This window comes from Gopherus evgoodei, chromosome 11, assembly GCF_007399415.2.
Source record: "Gopherus evgoodei ecotype Sinaloan lineage chromosome 11, rGopEvg1_v1.p, whole genome shotgun sequence".
NCBI classification, from domain to species: Eukaryota; Metazoa; Chordata; order Testudines; family Testudinidae; genus Gopherus; species Gopherus evgoodei.
The window spans coordinates 43,503,770-43,525,751 of NC_044332.1; the positions used below are offsets into that span (position 1 = coordinate 43,503,770).

The window sequence follows — 21,982 nt, forward strand, 5'->3', positions numbered from 1 at the left end:
CCTGAAAGGGAGCTGTGGCTGGAGAAAGCAGCCTTTAGGCTGCTTTGATTGGGGGAAGTGGCTGCAGCTGGGGCCATGCCCCAAATGGAGCAACAGGGTCTTATAGGAGGGCCAGGAAAGCCAGAAGTAAACAGTCTCTCTCTGACTGGAGAGGGAGACAGGCCTGGCTGCTTGGGAACTCACCCAGGGGACCTAGAGGAAGGCAGGGCTGGGGAAAGGCCTTAGGAGTGGGAAAGCCCTAGGCCAGCAACTCCCCAGATTGTAGGGCCTAGTTCTAGGCCTCCTAGGTGCTGGGCTTGCAGAGGGGCAGCTGGAGGGTGGGTAAAGGCAGCCAGTCCAAACCCTGTTGCCTATGATGAGTGGCTGATACTGCAGTCTGCCCCAGTGAACAGGGGCTAGATGGAGACTGGGCAGTAGCCATCTACGGAGGCAAAGTGGGGATAGAGGGTGGGAGTCCCCCGGGAAGGGGAAACCCTCAGAGAAAAGGGTGACTGCTTGGGGGCAGCACTCCATGTAAAAGGGCACCAGGTCCAGGGAGGGACATGGGCCAGAGGACAGGTGGATCACTGGCCTGCAGAGGGTGCTCCGGGCTGGAAACTGAGCTAATTCCCTGAAGACACCAGCAGGGGGCACCACAGGGGTGAGTCGGCCCTCTACACTAGCACATTTCAGATTCTCTTCTCATTTCTACTCACCTTGACAGTTTCATTTCAAAAACAATTTTTGGTTCCCAAAAGTGCATGCTAAGACTTTTATGATTAAATTTTCTGATATCATTTCTTATGGCTTTTTTCTGATGCTACTTTCATATTTCATACCAGTGTAATCATACCCCTGGCTGGTTTGTCAGTGGGGACTGAACCACGGGAACTCTGAATCTAGAAACATGAACCTCTGCTGCTTGAGCTAAAGGACTAGGTCTAGTAGGAGACTTGTGAAACTTAACATGGTTCAGGCATTAGTAGGGGACAAAACCATATACTGGGTTACTATGGATTAAACATAGTTCAGATACTAGAAGGAACAAAGACACATCTCACTAGTGTGTTACATACTCCCCTGGCCAGGGAAGATTGTCCTGGACATCAGAGATTCACACCATCCATATCCTTGTAAAGGCCACCCATTGTAATGCTACCCTTGGTTGAATCATATGCTGGAGTTGCACCTGGGACCACTCGAACTAAAAGCATGAGTTTCTATTGCTTTGAAAAAAAATGACCAAGTTCATTAAAGTGGCAGAGGAAGCAGACATATAAAGCTACTCTCACTAGTCAAGTGTACATGTGTCCCTCTCTAATGGCTGGATCACACAGCCTTGAGTCCACTATTGTGACCAAGCTAATGGACCTGCTCCTTTAGGTCATGCAGGTTCACATTTTTACATCCAGAGGTCCTGTGTTCGGTTTCTGTAAGTGATCCATTCAGGGTAATTTTTACATCAGTACTGAACAGTTATAAGCATTTCAACATTTGTATTGTTTTAAGCCTATTGCAGCTTTTTAGCACTCTATACTTGCCAGTAAATGTTATCCACCCGTACACGGATGAAATTTAACTTTGAGCAGTTTTTTTCCCCAGTGTAATTTTTAATTTTTATATTGTGTAAATGGACAATATATGACCTGGTATCCTTGTTAATTCTGAGTTACTGACATCAGTACGAAATAATGACTTCAAACTATACACATGAAAACTGCATGACAATGCAGTCACATACAATACTATGAAATGCTTTTTAGTACTAATTAGAACTGAAAATGCCAGAAAAGAGGCTATGCAGTTGTACATAGTAACTTTCCTGTCTGAGAAGTCATATAAGTTCTCTGAGCATGTGTGTTATTCATAAAGTGTAAACATAATATTGATATTCTGTCTGCGCAGTATGAATTTGAACTTAGAAGAGCTAGTTGGAAGCTTTTCATCAATGTTTTTTAACAGAAAATATCACTTTCATCAAAATTGAAACATTCCCATGGGAAACTTTTTTTCATTTTGGAAAACTTGCATTCTGGAAAACTTTCATTTCAGGAAATTCCAAAATGAAATTTCAGATTTTAAAAAATATTTTTACATTGTTTCGAAACATCTGTTTGTAGTACTGCATATTATGCACAAATACTAACATGTCATATGATAGTTGATATATCATATTTTTTATTTTATTTTTAAAACCATTATGGACAGCTGCTACTTAGTACTGACAAACATTTTATGATGTTTTCTAGATCAGTGTTTCCTGTTTGTGCTGCAATGAAACAATTTGATGAAAGTATGCTACTATTACTGGCATGTTATGAAATAATATAAAAATGAGAATCCATAAAATACGTCAAAACAAAATTTCCAAATGTCAAAATGAAATTGAGTTTCATCCCGCACTAGTACATGTATCAGCTGGTTATTCTCAGCAGCTTGGCTAAAAGTTCACTTAAACTCTAAATGGTCAAGGCTTGATTTTTAAAACTGCATACCCTAACTTGCACATACACTCACATTTGCATGTACAAATGTGCAGTTAGATGTATATCTGATTAGCACATGCAGTGAAGATAATTACCTTTGCAAGTCAGGTTCAAAACTGCATGGGCACAATTTTAAAAATCAGGACCCATACTGTTTACAGAATTTAAAGAAAGAGAATGGATCATTCTGTAATACTGTGTACAAGTTAAAAGGCTTTATGACTCTTAGATTCATGTTTGTTGAATATACTTATATGGACTTCATTCATTCCTGAACTGTATTTAATATTCACTGCAATTCTAATTTTTATTTAGATTGACGTAGCTACGAACAAAATGAAAAGGAAATTGTCACTTGGGATACTGGATAATTCATGTTTAGGTAATTGGTGATCTACGTTGCTTAATTTTAATAACATACATTATTTTAGAACATGGGCAATAGGTTTAGTAAGGCTCCCCCTTCCCCCAACTTTTTTCTAGAGTGGGACCCGTGTGTCTGAATGTAAAAATGTCACTTGCTCCAAACAGCCCTGACAGAATATATACCAGAGATACTTCCTTCTCTGAAGCAAGACTCATAAATTTGGGTTAACTCCAATGGGAGCATGCAGTTTTTAATCAATACTTTTATTATGAGTTACTGTTCTCCCTCACCTCCAGATATGACCCTTCCCAAACCCCATCAGTCCACAGGATTAGAAATTGCTTATGCTCTGCTAGAACATTAAAAAATGTGCTGTGCTTGGATGAACAACTGAGTGCTTTAAGCCTCAAATATTTTCCCATAACTACTAACTATGTGTTAGAGCAATACTCAGGCAGGTAGTAGCATCATTACAATAGCACTTCTTCTTTTAAGTGACCTAGAAAAAAAATAATCTCAGAATGCATAATATTTCCAGCCTGACAATTAAGCCAGCCTTAGCCAATAATTTTTATGTAATTTATTAAAATGTCTTTATCCTAGCATTTCCATTTCCTCTCATCTGCTGAAGAAAAGCTAGGATACGTTTGGCCTTGGTGCTCATAGGGCCAGACTATTATGCACAGACCTAATGCAGAGCCATATTGCCAAAGGGAAGCACTGCCCAGCATTGTGACACAGCAACTCGGAGTTTTCCGGTGCACAAGATAACAGCAGCATCTCTTACAAGTGTCTGTGGGGTGCAGTACATGTTGCTCCTTTTGCTGCTTCCCAGTTCCACAGGCTGGTGCAGAGAGAGAAAGGTAGGGGCATTTTAGGGGGCCTACCAGGGAGCACTCACTGCATAGGTGTGCAGAGGAGAGGTAAGGCTTATATACTGCCTTCTCTTTCCTCCCCCATTTACCCATTCTGGTTCCCAAAATTTGGGATTGTTCCTATTCAGAAACTTGTTTGGCCCATTTTATAAGATGCTAAGTCTAGATCCAAGCTTCTTCAAAGTTCAGGGGTACTCAGGTCTGGAGTCTTGGTTCAAGTTCATCCTTATTTTATTGCAGTTGCTTACAGCCCCATGTGTAGCTTGCCAAGGGAGCATTGTGTATGACTGCTGTGTCCACACCTCCCTAGATCTGGCTGTTTATATACACTAGATAACTGTTGAAGTGTCACAACAGCTTGCATAGCACCAGAAGAAGACAGGGGTAGGCAGAGAACGAATGCTGAACGTTAAAGTTAAATTGAACTTCAATATAGGCTAGATATGTCCTGGCATTAGTGCTATGATAAGAACATAAGACTTGCCAGAACCGATCAAGCCTTTTGTTCATCAGATCCTGAATCCTGCTTCTGGCAGTGGCCAATACCTGGGTGCTACTCAGCAATTAAGAGACTATTGGAGCTGGATATAAAAGTTGCTCCCATGATTAATAGGCGGCTGCTGGACTTGGAAGTGTTGGGGAATGCCACTCGTGTGTTATACATTCAGCCTTCAGCTTCAGAAGTTGAATTACCTAGCTGCTTTGATAATAGAACTTGTCCTATGTTTCTGTTAAATCATGATAGCTTCATTAAATAAAGCATTCTTTCTCTAACATTCCTTTTCATGGTACTGTAATTCAATTAATGACACCCCCCCTTATAGCTGTTCATAATATTTACAATGAACAATATATTTTTCAAAAGCCCTTTTTCTCTTTTAAAATTGAGTGTAAATAGACTTTGATTTTGACATCTTTATTTGCTGCTGACAATTATTTATACACTTCATCCAGACAATCAGCCTCTAGATAGCTAATTTAATGTTTGTTGGGGTCTTTGTTATATACTGTTTGCTATTTGATTTGGGTAATGGGGGACTAAAGCCACCAAAGTGATTATTTTTTTTATAGGTGTGAAGAACTATCTGCATGAACATGCATATTCATGTGAGAACAAAAGTATTTACATGTGATTAAGCATATATGCACAAACACAAGCTTCCTTCTAACATCTGTGTGAACAAAATTTTATCCACTTGGTCAAGAACAGCAAACAAAAGGAGGGTTGTACTATTGAATTATGTATTCAAAAAAACTGTCCATAGAAATCTCCCAGATGTATTCTTGTTCATTATGTACAGCAACAATGTAAGTGTCTGTTCTCATCTGCTGTTGCGAATTAAAAGCACACTGTAGCAAATATTTTAACTGTGTTTCTAGTGGTAGAAGGTTAGAGTATTGTATAGGAAAAAGGTCAACTTCCTTATTATAATGAGTAACTGAAACTTTCATTTCTTAAGCAATTTTTTTCTTCTACTTACTACTGAGCAAAATAAAATGATGTAAAAAAAGCAGATGATACTTTACACCATAAAAGAACAGTGCTGCGCCATTGTATGTTAGTTTTTGTTTTATTGGGATGATCAGTATGGGCATCTTACTTTTAAGTAATTCTAAGTTGTCAAGAATCTTGGATGTGGACTAATTTATTACACTATGTGAATAAGTGACATCAGGTCCTGATCCTGGCTGAGCCTCTCAATTACTTTGTCATCTTCCTGTCCCTTAGTCATTTCATCTGACAAAATTAGGTAAACGTTACTTATATCCTGCAAATGCAGTGAGCAGAGCAGAATAATTAAGTTACTAAAAATTAACCCTTTAATTTCTCAGGAAGTTTGACTGTTTTTAATAATGTGTAAACCACAAAAGGGTTAATATTAGAAAACATGTCAGCAGTTACATGTTAAAGTTTCTTATGTCTTGTGTTTAAGGAACATTGTTTCTGAATTGGTTAAAATATTTGGACTTGAAACTTAAGCTTTGAATATGTATAATAGGTACTTTCCATAACTTTTGTCTATATATTGACTAGAATATCTGTCCTATTGATTTCAATAGAATTGATCAAGCAACAACGTTACCTAGATATAAGGCACAGAAAACTGTTTAACAACATTGTTGATAGTGCATCTTAGTAGTTTAGACCATTGATGCACTAGTCTCACAAAAATACAAAGGTAATTAAATTCACAACGTTAAAAATAATGTTTAGCATGTGGCACAAATGCGCTAAAGGCTTCAGGGTTAATATTTGTTATTATGTCCACAGCTTGGCAAATAGAGGGGAAATTATTTGCTAGCATGCTTGTTGCTTTTGAATAGCTATTGATTCAGCATACCCCTGGTGTTTTGCTTTTTCTTGAACTTTTATGGGAAGAGGTATCTGTTTGCACAAATGTTGGGAAATAGCTGTTTTTCATGCAAAGTACCTGTATTCACAAGCAAACAAGAATATTTGCTATTTGTGATGGAAGTACTCATGTCCTGTTAAATAGTTTGTCATCTAATTAAATAGCAGACATAATACAATGTGATTTGGGTGACCAGTAGCAAACCATAAGTAATAAATTGTCAAAGGCCTAGTTGAAGCACATAATTAGCAAAATTTTAAAACTTGGGTGGCTGCTTCAGTTTGATTTCCCTTGCTTTTGGTCTTACTTTTTAGCTGTTTCTGCTCTACTTTCACAGTCTCTGGCTGACAAAAATCAATAATTTTGAAAGATCTTATTTTGAAAATGTTATGGGCCCCCATGTGGGGAGTTGTATATGTGCAAGTCTGGTGGATCAAAGTATCAGCTGGTATAAGTCTACAGAGTTTTGCTGATTTACACCAGTTGAAGCTCTGGCCCAACATGTTCACAGATCCATTCATTGGTACAGTTCCCATTGTGTTCTTGTAGGAACAATGCCATAATTTTCACAATGCTACAGTGCATTGTTGTGAGGCATACTTGGTTTTATTCCATGACTAGTACCAAAGTCTTTCACCCCTATTATTTCAATGTACCCCAGTTTTATAGTGACCAAAAGTCTTTTTCATGTAATGGCTGTTCTGTGGCCTGTGTGAAATGAGCTGGTTCTCTGTTCAGCTCCTCTTGCAGAGTCTATATGACAGAAGCCATGAAAACTGACCTAGCTTAGCACATTTTTGGGCTCCTTTTCAGACTAAAGTTTAAAAGGATATTAAAACTGAAAGCTCAGACAACTAACCATGGTTCTACAGAGCAGTGAAGAGGCATGGCAGGAAGGTGTAGTGGAGAAACCTGCTCCCTGTGCCATTTAATACGTGTTCTGCAGAACAGAGTTCTCCATTTATCCACAGATGTGTTCTCTCTGGCACCACTCGTATGTAATCCTGAATGTACATTGCCATGTGTGGTGCATAACGGAGGCTAGGGGAGACTAAGTGCCTCTAAAACTCTCACTGCTGGGGGGGGGAGAGTGGCAGATTACCTGGCCCATGCCCCGGGAGCCGCAGACAATTTGGGGCCCCTGGAAAAATCTCCCCCTGCCATGACTCTGGGGCTGGAGGAATTCTTGCTCCCCACCGTGGAGCTTTTCTGATCTAGGGACTGCAGCAGAGTAGGAGGAGGGAAAAAAGGAATAGGAGGTGGAATGGGGGCGGGTCTGCAGGAAGGGGGCAGAACAGGGGTGGGACTGTGGACTGAATGGGGCAGGGCTGTGGGGAAGGGGCAGAGGGAGAGAAGGCTCTTGGCTTTCAGCCTGCCCTGGCTGGCCCAGGGGTCTGACAGCAGCAAGTGGGGGGTGAGGCCTTTGCCGGAAGAGGGGTGGGGCAGGGGGATAGCCTCCCCAAGGGGAAGCTTTCAGTGTATATTGCTGCTTGGAAATCAGCAAGTAAGGGTACGTCCACACTACAGCTTAAAATCGATTTTACGCATCCACACTAGGGCACATTACTTCGGTGGTGTGCGTCCATGGTCCCAAGCTGCCATCGATTTCCGAAGCGGTGCACTCTGGGTAGCTCAGTAAAAGAATGGGACCAATAACTTCGATTTCCGTCCACACTAACCCTAAATCGATATAGTAATATTGATTTTAGGGTTACTCCTTTCGTTTAGCTGGAGTACAGAAATCGATTTTAAGACCCCTTAAAATTGATTTTAAGTGCCTGGTAGTGTGGACGGTTACAGCGTTAAATCGATTTAACGCTGTTTAAATCAATTTAACGCTGTAGTGTGGACCTGGTCTAAGCCACTACAAGATGCGTAGGCACTATTGGAGAAGTGCTGATCATACATCTTACACATGCATCTCTTTAATATGCAGAGTACACAATTGTACTGCATGACATCTTTTCTAGTTATATAAAGGTGCCTATTTTAACAATGAAAGGGGAAAAACACCAGACTTGGCAGATCATGAACAACTGTATGTTCCTAACCAAAATGATAAAATCAGCCCAGAATTACTGCTTTCTGGATGTTGTAATTCCAAGGAAGACAAAACAATGACGTTGATCGGTTTATACATGAGCAGGAAGGGGTATTAACTATAGTTGTGTCTACACTACGTACCTTTTAGCAACTCAGCACAGTCACTAAAAGGCGCTTTTTGTTGGCAAAACTTTTGTCTTTCGAAGGGGGGAAGGGTGTGTGTGTTTTTCACTCCCCCTGAATGACAAAAGTTTTGTCATTCAGGTTCCAGTATAGACACAGCGTAACTGACGTGCTGGTAGGATTTGTTTTAAACTGCTTGCTCAAGTTTGATCTAAATGTTGAACTTTTTCAAAACCATGTATAAGAGGTGTATACACTAACCCCAGTATTTCTTAATAGGATTTGCATGTGTGCCTGCTACACTCCACTTTGAAAACATACCCTATAGGTCTAAAATCCATTCGCCTTTTTTGCAAATTCATTTCCAGAATAATCCATAGTATGTACAAGAATGTTCTTGCATATGAATTAGCTTTCGACATGTGTCGTGCACTATGTGAATCTGAGCCTTGCTCCTTGTTTGTTTTCAGTAAACAATGTTCCTGTGCCTGGGAGTGCTATAGCAAAGCAGTGAAAATGGCTTGTATTCTAACTATATTATATTCCCTCTCTAAGCAGTGCGGCATTTTTATTTTGGTAAACAGTCTAGGATAAAAACTTATATGTATTTAATAAATCTCAAAAATTCACTCAGATACAATCTCAAGAGTGTGCGAACAGATGAATTCTAGTACAAAATCACAGAATCCTAGAACTGGAAGGGACCTCGAGAGGTCATCTAGTCCAGTCCCCGGCACTCATGGCAGGACTAAGTATTATCTAGACCATTCCTGACAGGTGTTTGTCTAACCTGCTTATTGGGGATTTTTAAGATGGAGACTCCACAAGCTCCCTAGGCAATTTATTCCGGTGCTTAATCACCCTGATTAAGTTTTTCCTAATGTCCAACCTAAACCTCCCTTGCTGTAATTTAAGCCCATTGCTTCTTGTCCTATCCTAAGAGGTTAAGAAATTTTTTTTTCTTCCTCCTCCTCTTTGTAACAACCTTTTACATACCTGAAAACTGTTATCATGTCCCCTCCCAGTCTTCTCTTTCAGACTAAACAAACCCAATTTTTTCAATCTTCCCTGATAGGTCACATTTTCTAGACCTTTAATCATTTTTGTCACTCTTCTCTGGACTCTCTCCAATTTGTCCCCATTCTTCCTGAAAGGTGTCACTCGGCACTGGACACAATACTCTAGTTGTGGTCTAATCAGTGTGGAGTAGAGCAGAAGAATTATTTCTTGTGTCTTGCTCACAACACTGCTGCTAATACATCCCAGAATGATGTTTTCTTTTTTGTAACAGCGTTACACTGTTGACTTTTATTTAGCTTGTGATCCACTATGACCCCCAGATCCCTTTCCACAGTACTTCTTCCGAGGCAATCATTTCCCATTTTGTACGTGTGCAACTGGTGGTTCCTTCCTAAATGGAGTACTTTGTATTTTTCCTTATTGAATTTCATTCTATTTACTTCAGACCATTTCTCCAGTTTGTCCAGACCATTTTGAATTTTAATCCTATTCTCCAAAGCACTTGCAACCCCTCCTGGCTTGGTATCGTCTGCAAACTTTATAAGTGTACTTTCTATGCCATTATCTAAATATTGATGAAGGTACTGAACAGGAGCGGACCCAGAACTGATCTCTGCAGGACCCCACTTGCCATGCCTTTCCAGCATGACTGTGAACCACTCTGGGAATGGTTTTCCAACAAGTTATGCATCCACCTTATATAAGCTCCATGTAGGTTGCATTTCCCTAGTTTGCTTACGAGAAGGTCATGTGAGACAGTATCAAAAGCTTACTAAAGTCAAGATATACTATGTCTACTGCTTTCCCCCCGCCATCCAAAGGCTTGTTACCCTGTCAAAGAAAGCTGTCAGATTGGTTTGACATGATTTTGTTTTTGACAAATCAATGCTGACTGTTACTTATCACCTTATTATCTTCTAGATGTTTGCAAATTGATTAATTATTTGCTCCATTATCTTTCCAGGTACAGACGTTAAGATGACTGGCTTGTAATTCCTCAGTTGTCCTTATTTCCCTTTTTATAGATCAGCACAATATTTGCCCTTTTCCAGTCTTCTGGAATCTTTCCTGTCTTCCATGACTTTTCAAAAATAATCGCTAATGGCTCAGATATCTCCTAAGTCAGCTCCTTGAGTATTCTAGGATGCACTTCATCAGGTCCTGGTGACTTGAAGACATCTAACTTGTCTTAGTAATTTTTAACTTGTTCTTTCCCTATTTTAGCCTCTTCTGATCCTACTTCATTTTCATTGGCATTCACTACGTCTAATCACCACCAACATTCTTGGTGAAAACCGAACCAAAGAAATCGTTAAGCACCTCTGCCATTTCCACATTTTTTGTTGTTGTTTCCCACACATACACCCCACATTGAGTAACAGGCCTACCCTGTCCTTTGTCTTCCTCTTGCTTCTAATATATGTGTAGAATGTTTTCTTGTTACTCTTTGTCTCTAGCTAGTTTGACCTTGTTTTGTGCCTTGGCCTTTCTAATTTTGTCCCTACATACTTGTATTATTTATGTTCATCCTTTGTAATTTGACCTAGTTTCCACTTTTTGTAGGACTCTTCTTTTTATGTTTAGATCATAAAAGATCTCCTGGTTAAGCCAGGGTAGTCTCTTGCCATACTTCCTATCTTTCCTACTCAGTGGGATAGTTTGCTCTTGTGCCCTTAATACTGTCTCTTTGTTTTTCCCCTTAGACTTGCTTCCCCTGGGATCTTACCTACTGTGACAAAGTGGGAATGTTCATAATATTTTCTCTGAATACTTTGTGGGTGCCTCAGTTTCCCCTATGCATTTCTTAATATCTAGGTGGTGGGATAAGGGTGTGTGATTGATGCAGAGCCCGAAAGGGCCAGTGTGCTGCTGTCTGCACAGAGAATGGCCGACACCCTGTCTCCTGGCAACTGATAGCCTGGGCCTCTCCCCTGCAAAGGTGCCAACTGAAGGTGTTGGAGACCATAGAGATCAGGTGACCTCCTGGCCCGGGAAAGAGGCAAAGGCCAGAGGAGGGGCTGGAGAGTTTCAGTTTGAAGCTGGCTGGGGAAAGAGAGGGAGGCCTAGACCTCTTCTCTCCTCCCTCACAAGGGCCATTGGCGGCAGGGAGGGAGAGGAGGTGGGGCACAACACAGCATGCTGAGGGAAGAGGTGGCGGGGGGGGAAGCTTGGCTGCCAGCAGAGCCTACCCTACAGCAGCCCTCGGCAGGACCAAGCTTGCTTCTGCCCCCACCAGAGAGAGCGGTAGGCGAGGAGTGGAGAAGAGCGGGCTGGGCTAGACAGGATTGTTAATGGCATGGTGCTGCCTGCCAGGGTTCAGCAGCGGGCTGAGCAGGGTCAGCAGCAGCGTGCCATTAAAAATCGACTCCTGTCTTGGCACATGTGCCATAGGTTGCCGACCCCAGTGTTAGCTGTCTAAAAAAAGCCTCATCCACCTCTTCTTCCTGGCTAGGGGGTCTGTAGAAGACCCTTATCATGACATCACCCTTGTTTTTATCCCTTTTACTTTACCCAGAGACTTTCAACAAGTCTGTCTCCTATTTCCATCTCAATCTCAGTCCAAATGTATACATTCTTAATATAAGACAACACCTCTTCCCCCTGCCTGTCCTTCCTGAGCAAGCTATACCCTTCTATACCAATATTCCAGTTGTGCATATTATCCCACCAGGTCTCTGTGATGCCAACTATGTCATAGTTGTGTTTATTTACTAGCATTTCAAGTTCTTCCTGCTTATTCCCCATTCTTCTCACATTAGTATAAAGACATCTATGATACTGATTTGATCCCGTGCTCCATTTCTGTCTTTTCTCTCCTTTATCCCTGCTATAACAGCCCATGCTCCCCCCAGATTCTGACCCTTCTCTCGGGTCTCCATGTTCTTTACTTACTTGTGGACTTCAGTCATCTGCCCCCTTCAAACCTAGTTTAAAGCCCTCCTCATTAGGTTGGTCAGTCTGTATCCAAATATGCTCTTCCCCTTCCTCGATAGGTGTACCCCATCTCTGCGTAGCAGTCCTTCCTGGAATAGCATCCCATGATTAAGGAATCCGAAGCCCTCCTGGTGACACCATCTTCACAACCAGACAGTCACCTCCAGGATGCATCTGTCTCTGCCTGGGCCCCTACTCTTGACCAGAAGGATAGAAGAGAACACCTGCATTCCCAACTCCTTCACCCTTACTCCCAGAGCCCTACAGTCACTTCTGATCTGCTGAGGGTCATATCTTGCAATATCATTAGTGCCCACATGGATGAATAGCATGGGGTAGTAGTCAGAGGGCTAGATGATCCTCAACAACCCCTCCATAATGTCTCTGATATGGGTCCCTTGCAGGCAGCATACCTCCCACGATGCCATGTCAGGACGACAGATGGGTGCCTCCTTCCCCCTCAGGAGATAGTCACCAACCACCCCTATCCTACATTTCCTCCTGGGAGTGGGGCTGCAATCCTCCCAGCCTTGGGGGTGAATGGCTTCTCCTCCTCCTCCTTTTGGGGGTGATTCCTCATTTCTCATTGCTGGGGCAGCATATCAGTTTTCCATCACCATGGTGGGTGGATTGGGAATAGGGGTGGAGCACTGTCTGCTGCCAGAAGTAACCGGCTGCCAGTATCCTCCCTGTGACATATTCTCCTCCCCTGGTGGTGTGACAGCAATCCTCTGTAGCTAGATAGCTTCCTCAGCCTTGGATCTCTCCATATGAATATTCTTGAGGAATTCCTCGTGGGCACTGATGCTTCTCAGCCTTACCAGCTCCTCCTGTGGCTTTCCCATGTGCTTCTTGAGAGATTCCACCAGCAGACACTTTTTTTTTTTTTGCACTGGATTGTTCCGCCCGCCCCTTCCAAGCCTGGCTTTCTGAGAGTGGGAAATGCAGACCACAGTCTTTGCAAATCCACACCAGGATCTGGGTAGAGGAATCCATGGTTAGGCTGTCTGTCTGGATACAGGCGCAGGTGGAAGAGAGAGGAGCAGTGCTGGCACTGGCGATGTGGCCCTTCCTACCCATAGCGATTTTATTGCAACTCCCTCCTACAAACTCCTTCTCTAACTCCCCTGTTTGCAGTCCTCTGTTCGCTAGCCTAGCAGGCAAATCGTTGTTAGCCAAAACAGAAGAGGTTGTCCAGGACACCAAAGCATACGGTTGAAACCACAAACAGGTTTTAGTTCAGATGCCATGGCTGCTTCTCTAGGTCCCTGATACGTTGTTGATCTTATAGGAAAGTATGTCAGTCTTCACAATTTAAGGACCAAATTTGGTGCTGGTGTAAGCAGGTACATTTTCAGCAAAGTCAGTTGTGTTATGCCAGGCTGAATTTGTCCCCAAGTGGCATGAGTCATTTGACATGAGTCATTTGACACCTTACATTTTTATGAAGAAAAGCTTAAAGTAGATGGGAGGAAAAAAAAGTCACACTTGCTGTTTGTTTGTGGGCTGTTTTTAGGTAAATATTTAGAGACCTCTTTCCCTTCAGCCAAAGAATGACAAACAAAGCTCCCTCAATTACTGAAGGTAATTTAAAAGCTAGGATGTAATTTAATTGATGTTTAAACCTGATTTCCCTGGAATGAATACTGTCACATCCACATAGGTGCTATATCATGACCAACAATCAGGGAAGAATGGAGTATACACTAGATAAGTTTCCAACCTTATACACCATCTTGGAAGAAATTATAGCAACTATTTTAAAATAACTACACAGTACTATGTTTTGTACTCAAAAATAAGCATTTTTAAAAACAAGATTAGTTTCCATAGAAGAAAGTAATTTTGCTTCAGGATCCTATCAGTTCAGCCACTATTTCATTCTTAATATAGCGAAATTGAACCTATCACTAAATCACTCATACAAAAAGTCCAAAATAGCAACCGTAAACATGGCTCTAGTCTCATATGCTCTTTTTGGTTTATTCTGTTTTCAAGAAAATAACTGTCCTAAATCCTGCTCTTCAGATGTGAAAAGCTGCCAGCTGAATCAAGACTCTGGTAATCTATAGCACTGGAGAATTTGAATCCTGAAATTCAATCGTTGCAATTTTATTACTTCGGGTGAAAGTGTTTTGTAATTTTGCTTCAAATATTTGGCTGCTTTCCTCAGGAGGAAGAAGGAAAATTGTAGGACCTATTTTTTACAGCAGAGGTAGCAAATTTACTAGATTTACCTGTATGAAAACCTTATAGTTTAGTTCAAGTTGGAATAATACCTTCTTTCATTAGGTAAATCTTATGTTAACTGACAGCAATGATTAAATTTCACTTGCTCACATTTCCCTCTACCTCTGAAAATCTGACATAAACATCTAGCCTCTTTTATGATGAGATGGCTGGAGCTGCGCCAAATATATTGATTAGCTGGTCTGTGTAGGCCTGTGTGGAACCACACTGGCTTTAGTGGGGCTCTGTGCAACCAAAAGGGTCTGAGCTTTGTAGCATTGTTCTGGGCCTTAGTTGGAACTAATATTACGATTAGTAGGTTTATTTGAATGGCTATCTAACAAAAGCCTGCTTTCTTCTTCAGGTGTGACAAATATGTCTGCAATCTCTGCTCTCACTTCCAGATCTGACCGACTGCCCTTAATAATCACTGGTTTTCAGCAGACTTGTCCTGACAGAGAAGGTAGGAAATCAGTAATTCTTGAAGATATGTGATTAGATTCAATGGGATACATTCTAGTCATTGTCATTTGGATATAATATTTGAATGTGATTAAGAGCTAGTCTTCTGTCTTCCGGAGAGAAGATTAAGTAGGACAATCTCATAGCCAAATCCTACTGCAGCTTGTGTAGTTTACCTTGGTTACAGTAAAAAACACTTTTCTATAAAAGGCTAAACAGTCTATTGTTGAAGTTTTCTTATTGTCTGAAGTCTGCTGAAGCAATTGGAATGCTCTAACACAGATCGGCCATTTAACAGGCTCTTTCTTCAGTGTTTCTTAGCAAGAATACATTTAGTAGTTAGGTGACTCTATCCTAGTCCCATTAAAATCAGTGAAAAAACCTATTCTATTCAGAGCAGTAGTGGGTCTAACATGTGAAAGGTCTCAGCAGCAAATTGCTCTGACTGAAATATTTGACTTAGTGGTCAAAACTGAGAAGTGAATTATGTTATGATTGTAAATTTAGACCAAGTTAGTTCTAAAAATTTCCAGCCATAGGAGTGGCCACTCACTTCTTAGGAAGAGTTAGTAAGTCAGATGATGAAATGTGGACTAATGATCTATTGATCAGATTTTGAAGGATTTGCAGACCTATGAACAAAGTGGAATTTGGAACCCCATGGTAGAATAAGTTCTCAGACTACACCACATCCCATGGCAACATATCATAGTGCTGTGCCTTAACAGTTCTGTGTGGGGGAGTGGCCACTTGATGCATGAACACATAGATTCACTGGATATAAACCCCTATCCCTGCATATGGGGTGTGCAGGTCTTGGGGCTTCAATACCAGTCAAGGCACTAGACAAGCAGCTAACAAGGGGTTGTGGATATGCTATGTATGTATGCTGTTCATAGACTGTGGCTGGATTATGCACTTCAGTCACAACTTAGGTGAGGACAAATCTCACTTTTAATGAATAAATGTGAATATCCCTTTAATTCAATGATACCAGGTAAAAATCAACATTGATTTTTTTGTTTTATTTTGGCTGGGTGCTCAAAATGCAGTTTGCTCTTTTTCTTAAGATGCATAGTCTGTAGGGTATCTTGGTGACAAGTCTCCATGATCCAATGAAGTTCAGAGTTGTATTTTCTGTCATCAATCAGTTTGGCTGCGATACCTCTGAGGTTGTTTTGAGGGGGTTTTGCAGTCACTTTTGTACAGCAATTTCTTATTTCTAGCTCTTTTTCTTTTTTGTACATTTTCACTTAGTAGTTGAATTCCTTTTTGTGAATCATTTTTTCTCCTGAAGGAACAATAAATTGATGGCAGCAGAAGACAACTGCCATCTCTCTCTTGCTCTCTCTAATACACAGTCTCACTTCTTCTCTTCAGTCTAGCTTTTCTATTAATCAACAATTCTCTGTAAAAACAGGCCCTAATCTTTGCATATGACACAAGTTAACTTTGATATGTTACATATTTCTTAATGTTGGTTTAAGAAAGAATCTGTCATAAAAATAGTTTTCCACTTTACTAATCACACATAAAAATATTGATTATTTCTGTGCTTCATTCTTAATGTAAAACAATGCATCCTTAAATGAACCTTAGCCTATGTCTCTAAGGTACTTATGAAACAGTCTTTCAAACTACCCAGGTTGAATTTCAGTTATGACATTTGTTCTAAACTAGTACAACAATCACACTAGCTGAATACATTCAAAGGCCTGAATATATTTTTATAATGCACTTTTATCCAAACAGTTCTGATTAGGTACTCTTGATTTTGTGAAGAAGTTTGAACAGCAAACTAATAAGGTCATATGAAGACTATTGATTTTCATGGATTTTGACACCATGTACATTCTCTTATTACACATGGATGTATTTTTTTTTAAGATAAAGTAGAATCTTTGTATATATCAGGTCTCATCTTGAAATCAATGGGAATTTTGCCTGAGTAGGGACTATAGTACTGGGCCTATCATTTGCAATATTGAAATATATAGAATAATAGGTTTTTATTTGTTTTTAAGACCTTGTGTACGTGGAAAAAATGTTTGGGTACAACTTCAGGTATAAATTAAAACCTTGTTTGTCTTGTTGTGAGCCACCAACTGTGTCATTCTGGTATAACAATGACTTTTTGTTTGGTGGTTTGTTTGTTTAACTTGTCTCTCTGGAAGGAGTTCAAGCTAAATCAAAATAAGAGAGCTACTCTCCTGCCTCAGTCATCTTGTTGGCAATCTAAATACAAAAATTAGCAAGAACAAAGTTATACGTTACAGAACTATTTAAATAATCCCTTAAAAGAGAGGCTAATTAAACAATGTATTTTATAGGGGGAAATGGGGACAGAATATGGAAGATTAATAAATTTTGAGGCCAGAAGGGACCATTATGATCATCTGGTATAAACCTTGTCTGGTCACAGTCCTTCCTTTATTTTTAAACCCTCTCTCCTATTACACTGTACTAAAGTTACATGGTTGTGAAATCCTTGACTGCTATTTAAAACATGGACACTCATCTGGTTTTCCTTCTTTAATGCTAAGTGCATTTGATTTTTTTTGTAAATAACTGCATCCATTTGGTTTTTCTTCTCAGAGACAACAGAGAGAGACACTGCTATTTTAGTTTCTAATTAAAATAAATATGTTTGAGCAATCCAAAGGAAGGATAAAGCGGGCAGGCAAAGAATAAAGAGAGAGCAATAGAAAATGGGTATCTGTTTTAGTGCAACATCCTGAGAGAATAAAGTCAGCAGTTAGCTGTTTATCAGCTGCTGAAGAGTTCACAGCCACTGTGCTTCATGTCTGAGCATTTGTTGTAAACCTGCTGAGGGTTTACTTTTACTTATGACTCTCTTTTTGGCTGACTTACATCTTTTTATTTCTAATATCACCACCCTCCACACATTTTCTATAATTACATTTGTTCTTGAACTGTGGTTGTACTCTGAAAAGTGACTGAATAGGGCAGCTTTTACTCAACAAATCTGCTCCCCGTGTCTGTTCAGAGTCATGGCTGCTGAATGACCAATATTTTTTTTACTAGTTTTCTCTCTATAGCTCTGCAGAGTGAGATGGATTCTAATCTGGCTGGTGCATCATCAATCAATGATTGGTCTCTGGTCCTGAAAGCAGCACAGAGAGCCAAAGCACTAGTGTCAGCACACAGTGTTTGCTGAGCATCTATGCAGAGAGACAAGTAGGGGGGGAAAGTGAGTGTGATGAGGCAGAGAGGGCGTGACCTGCATGTAGATTACTTCCATGCAATCCAGTGACTGCAAATAATGGGCCAGATCCTAAGGAGGTGTAAAGCAGGATAGCTTCACTGAAGTTTAGGGCACTACACTAATTTACACCAATTGAGGATTGGGCCCAGGTGTGATGTCTCCCTCCTCCCCTCCCAACACCCTTTACTTATATTGTTAGTCTACCTAGAGCAGTAGCTTTATTTCATAAGGGTTCTTATCTTCCTACCATCCTGCAGGGCTCTCTTCCCCTCAGCTTAGGTTACTCTGCAGCAAACTGAACCTAAATTCTGAGGCAAATTCCAGTCAACTGTATGGCAGACTGGAAATTTACAGCAACCTGCATTTAAACTAAGAAGTGGGAGGTTTGGCTGAATTAAATGTATGAAAAACAGAACACTTATTGCAATAGTTCATGTTATTTTGATATTAAATTCCATTTATTTTTCAGTATCTGCATTTTCAATTATCAATATGGTGCAGATTTTTTGCATTAACAATATGTTGCTGCACCACAGAAGGGGTGGAGGGGGAGGGAAGGGAATTCTGACCAATTGTCCTTGGGAAGCTAAGTCTTCCAGTTTGATTGTTCATGAAGAAAATGTCATTGTAACTGTTTAAAGGCATTTCTTTTGTTTTCTGAGTGTTTGCCTACAGCTTTTTGTGCCAGGGTTCTTTTTTTATAAGATCTGAATCTCCCACTTAATCACGTAAGTGTCCTCACCTTACGGTAAATTAAAATACCACTGCCCCCATCAATCTGAGACTGAGTCAAAATTAAAGGTCTGTCATTTATTTATTTTTAATTCAAGAAAAAAAATTGATCCGTAAATAATATTATGGGTAATATCTGTCTGGTTTGAAATAGACACTGGTCTAGTCTCCACTAGTGCTGCCAGCTGCTGTGATTGACTTGTCACTATAACTACATTCAGGCCAGGTCCACACTACAGCGTTAAATCGATTTAAACAGCATTAAATCGATTTAACGCTGTACCCGTCCACACTACAAGGCAATTAAAATCGATTTTAAGGGGTCTTAAAATCGATTTCTGTACTCCAGCTAAACGAAAGGAGTAACCCTAAAATCGATATTACTAAATCGATTTAGGGTTAGTGTGGACGGAAATCGAAGTTATTGGTCCCATTCTTTTACTGAGCTACCCAGAGTGCACCGCTCCGGAAATCGATGGTAGCCTGGGACCATGGACGCACACCACCAAAGTAATGTGCCCTAGTGTGGATGCGTAAAATCGATTTTATAAAATCTGTTTTATAAAATCGATTTTATTAATTTTGATTTTACTCTGTAGGGTGGACGTGGCCTCACAAATGTTCTGTCCATTCAAGGCAATAGGGAATTGCCTAACAGGGTGATGGCATGTTCATTTGGGCTGTGTATCAAATCCTGGATTGTGCTTTGCTGTATATAAGTATGTGTTAACTTGCTTTGGTTATTTTCACAATGGACAACCCTCATTCTACCTCTGCAGTGCTACAGAACACACAGACACACATCCTGAAAGACAGGAGGTTGGGGGTTAAAAGCACTTTGTCTGCTTTTTGCTGTTTTCTGATATTTAGAGGCAACTACTGATTTAGGGAAAGGAGAGAGCCATACTGATACGGTACCTGTGCAAAGTGACCTAACGAATTGTCAATTTGTTCACTGACATAACAAGGCATTTCTCTTTATCACTAGGCCACTGTGTGGAGTTAAAGCACTAAAACCACATGAATGGTAGGTAGGTGCTGTAGCCTAATGTGTCTGACATCAGTATGCTCAAAGGCAGTTGCAATCATATAGATGGGATTCTTGGGCATGCTTGCCTCTGAAGACCCACAAATGTTTAACCTTTCATATCTACCATCCGAGGGGATAAGTGTTCAGAAATAAGGGGCAGGATTGTGTTTAGCCGCTGAGAATTCTAGCATGGCACTTTCTGGCTCAGTTCTGTTGCTCCATCCAGATCCTTCTCCTTCCCCTACTCCTTAGGCAGTTCAGTTCTCTTTGCTTTACTCCATCTCAGCCCCTCTGACCACCCTTCCTAGTGACTGGCAGCTCACAGTTGCTGTCCAGATATCACTCAAACCATCCTAGCCTATCTATTGTCCTTATGTGGAGGATATGAAAGCTGAACATCTTACTTGCCCAGAGAGCACTTCTACTTGTCCTTCTGGACAACAGGATTTTCCCCAGCCTGACCTCTGAAGTGGTCAGCTGGTAGTCGACAGTTGAGGAGGGTTGGGACCTGGGGAGTATGGGAGCCACTTTTGTGATTGTGGGGTAGACATATTGGATTAAAGTTTCAGCTATATTGTTGACATCTAAACACCCCCATTTATCTTGGGCCACATTTATTCCTATGGTTTTTGCAACGATTAGGGAAAGAAAAAAATTAAATGAAAGGTTATAGACAAGGCCGCCAAGAGCGGGTTCAGGCCCTGGTGGAAAAAAAATTTCGGGCCTCCCAGCAATGTTGGACCAGCTAAACAGGACCGACAAAGCCGGGCCCCGGGCCCCCTTCCGGACCACCAGGTCTGGTAATTTGTACCAGCTTCCCCCCACTCTTGTTGGCCCTGGTTATAGATTGGAGCTCTAATTCCAGGGAAGGGATGGACCATGCGGTCATGGGATCACAAATACGCATGGTCCTGATCATCAGTAAACAAAGCATTGAGTTCAGGAGCTTTAGCTGTGGGTCACTGTTGCTCTCACCTGAATAAATAAGGTTTGACTTTCAATTGCAAGGCTATATTCTTTACTCAACTACTCTGTTACTCCACTGAATATGGCTATGAATATTGATACCATGCAAATGGGAGGTGTGTGTGTGGGGGGGGACACTGGAGGCTCAGGTCTGTCAAAGGCCCAGTCCTGCTCTCAGTGAAGTTAATTGGTGGCTAAACTTTCATTACAAAGGAAGCAGAACCCAAGTGAGCTGGTTTGAATACCAAATGGTTCATACGGAGTCACTCTTATCATATATACATTATCTAGACTTTTGCTTAATGAATCCATCTAGCAAAGTTATCTTACTAAGACAGAACCCCCTCTCTTTAAAACTTTTCCCTCTCAAAGATATCCTTTTTGTTGGTTTTGAGCTCTTCACAGTGGAAAATAATTGTGAACAGGGAAAAAGAGCTCACAAATTGCAAAAATATGTTCTTTTACTCAAACAATTGCTTTCCTGTCTAAATGATATTTGAAATGCTATATTGAAAACATACGCAAGTGGTGGTTAAAGCTTTTATGAACTGGTCTCTTAACGGCTGTAAAAGCGATATGCTTTAAATTTCTTTTGTATGATTAATATCAGCCATTTTCCATTTACTTTCATTTGTAAGTACTTTAAACTCTTGTCATAAAATGGGGAAATGGCTTGTGTATTTAAGTGTCATAATTCTTCTAACCTTTATGCATATACTAATTTTTAAAGTAGTCTACTACATCACAATTATTGATTTTTTTTTTTAAACATGAAACTTCTACTATATGTACTATTACTGGGCTTTGTTTCCATTTTTCATCATGAGAAATGTTTTACTTTCCCAGCTAAATTCTCAGTGTGTATTTTTAATTCTTTACAACATAAAATGTATAACTTTCAATTGCTAAGAATCAAATAGGAGAATGCATTACTGAATTATTTGATTTTTGTATTAAATCATCTTGTACTGGCAGAAATAGGATTTCCTAATATGACTTCTCACTTCTGTCTGAATATCGCCCTAGCAGCAAAGTTAAATAACTTAATGATATACTCTTTCAAACTGATACTTTGTTTATAATTTCAATTATGATTCTCTGTTCCATATCAGCTGAAAGTCCTGCCGCAGACAGAAACCAAAGAGATTCCTCTGAT

The 21,982-nt window shown here is 40.4% G+C and overlaps 1 protein-coding gene across 1 annotated transcript in view; it reads right to left on the reverse strand.

The window, feature by feature from the left end:
• The window catches only part of B3GALT1 (beta-1,3-galactosyltransferase 1), a 347,043-nt gene that overhangs the window by 80,498 nt on the left and 244,563 nt on the right, over nucleotides 1-21,982 (reverse strand). The window lies entirely within an intron of this gene.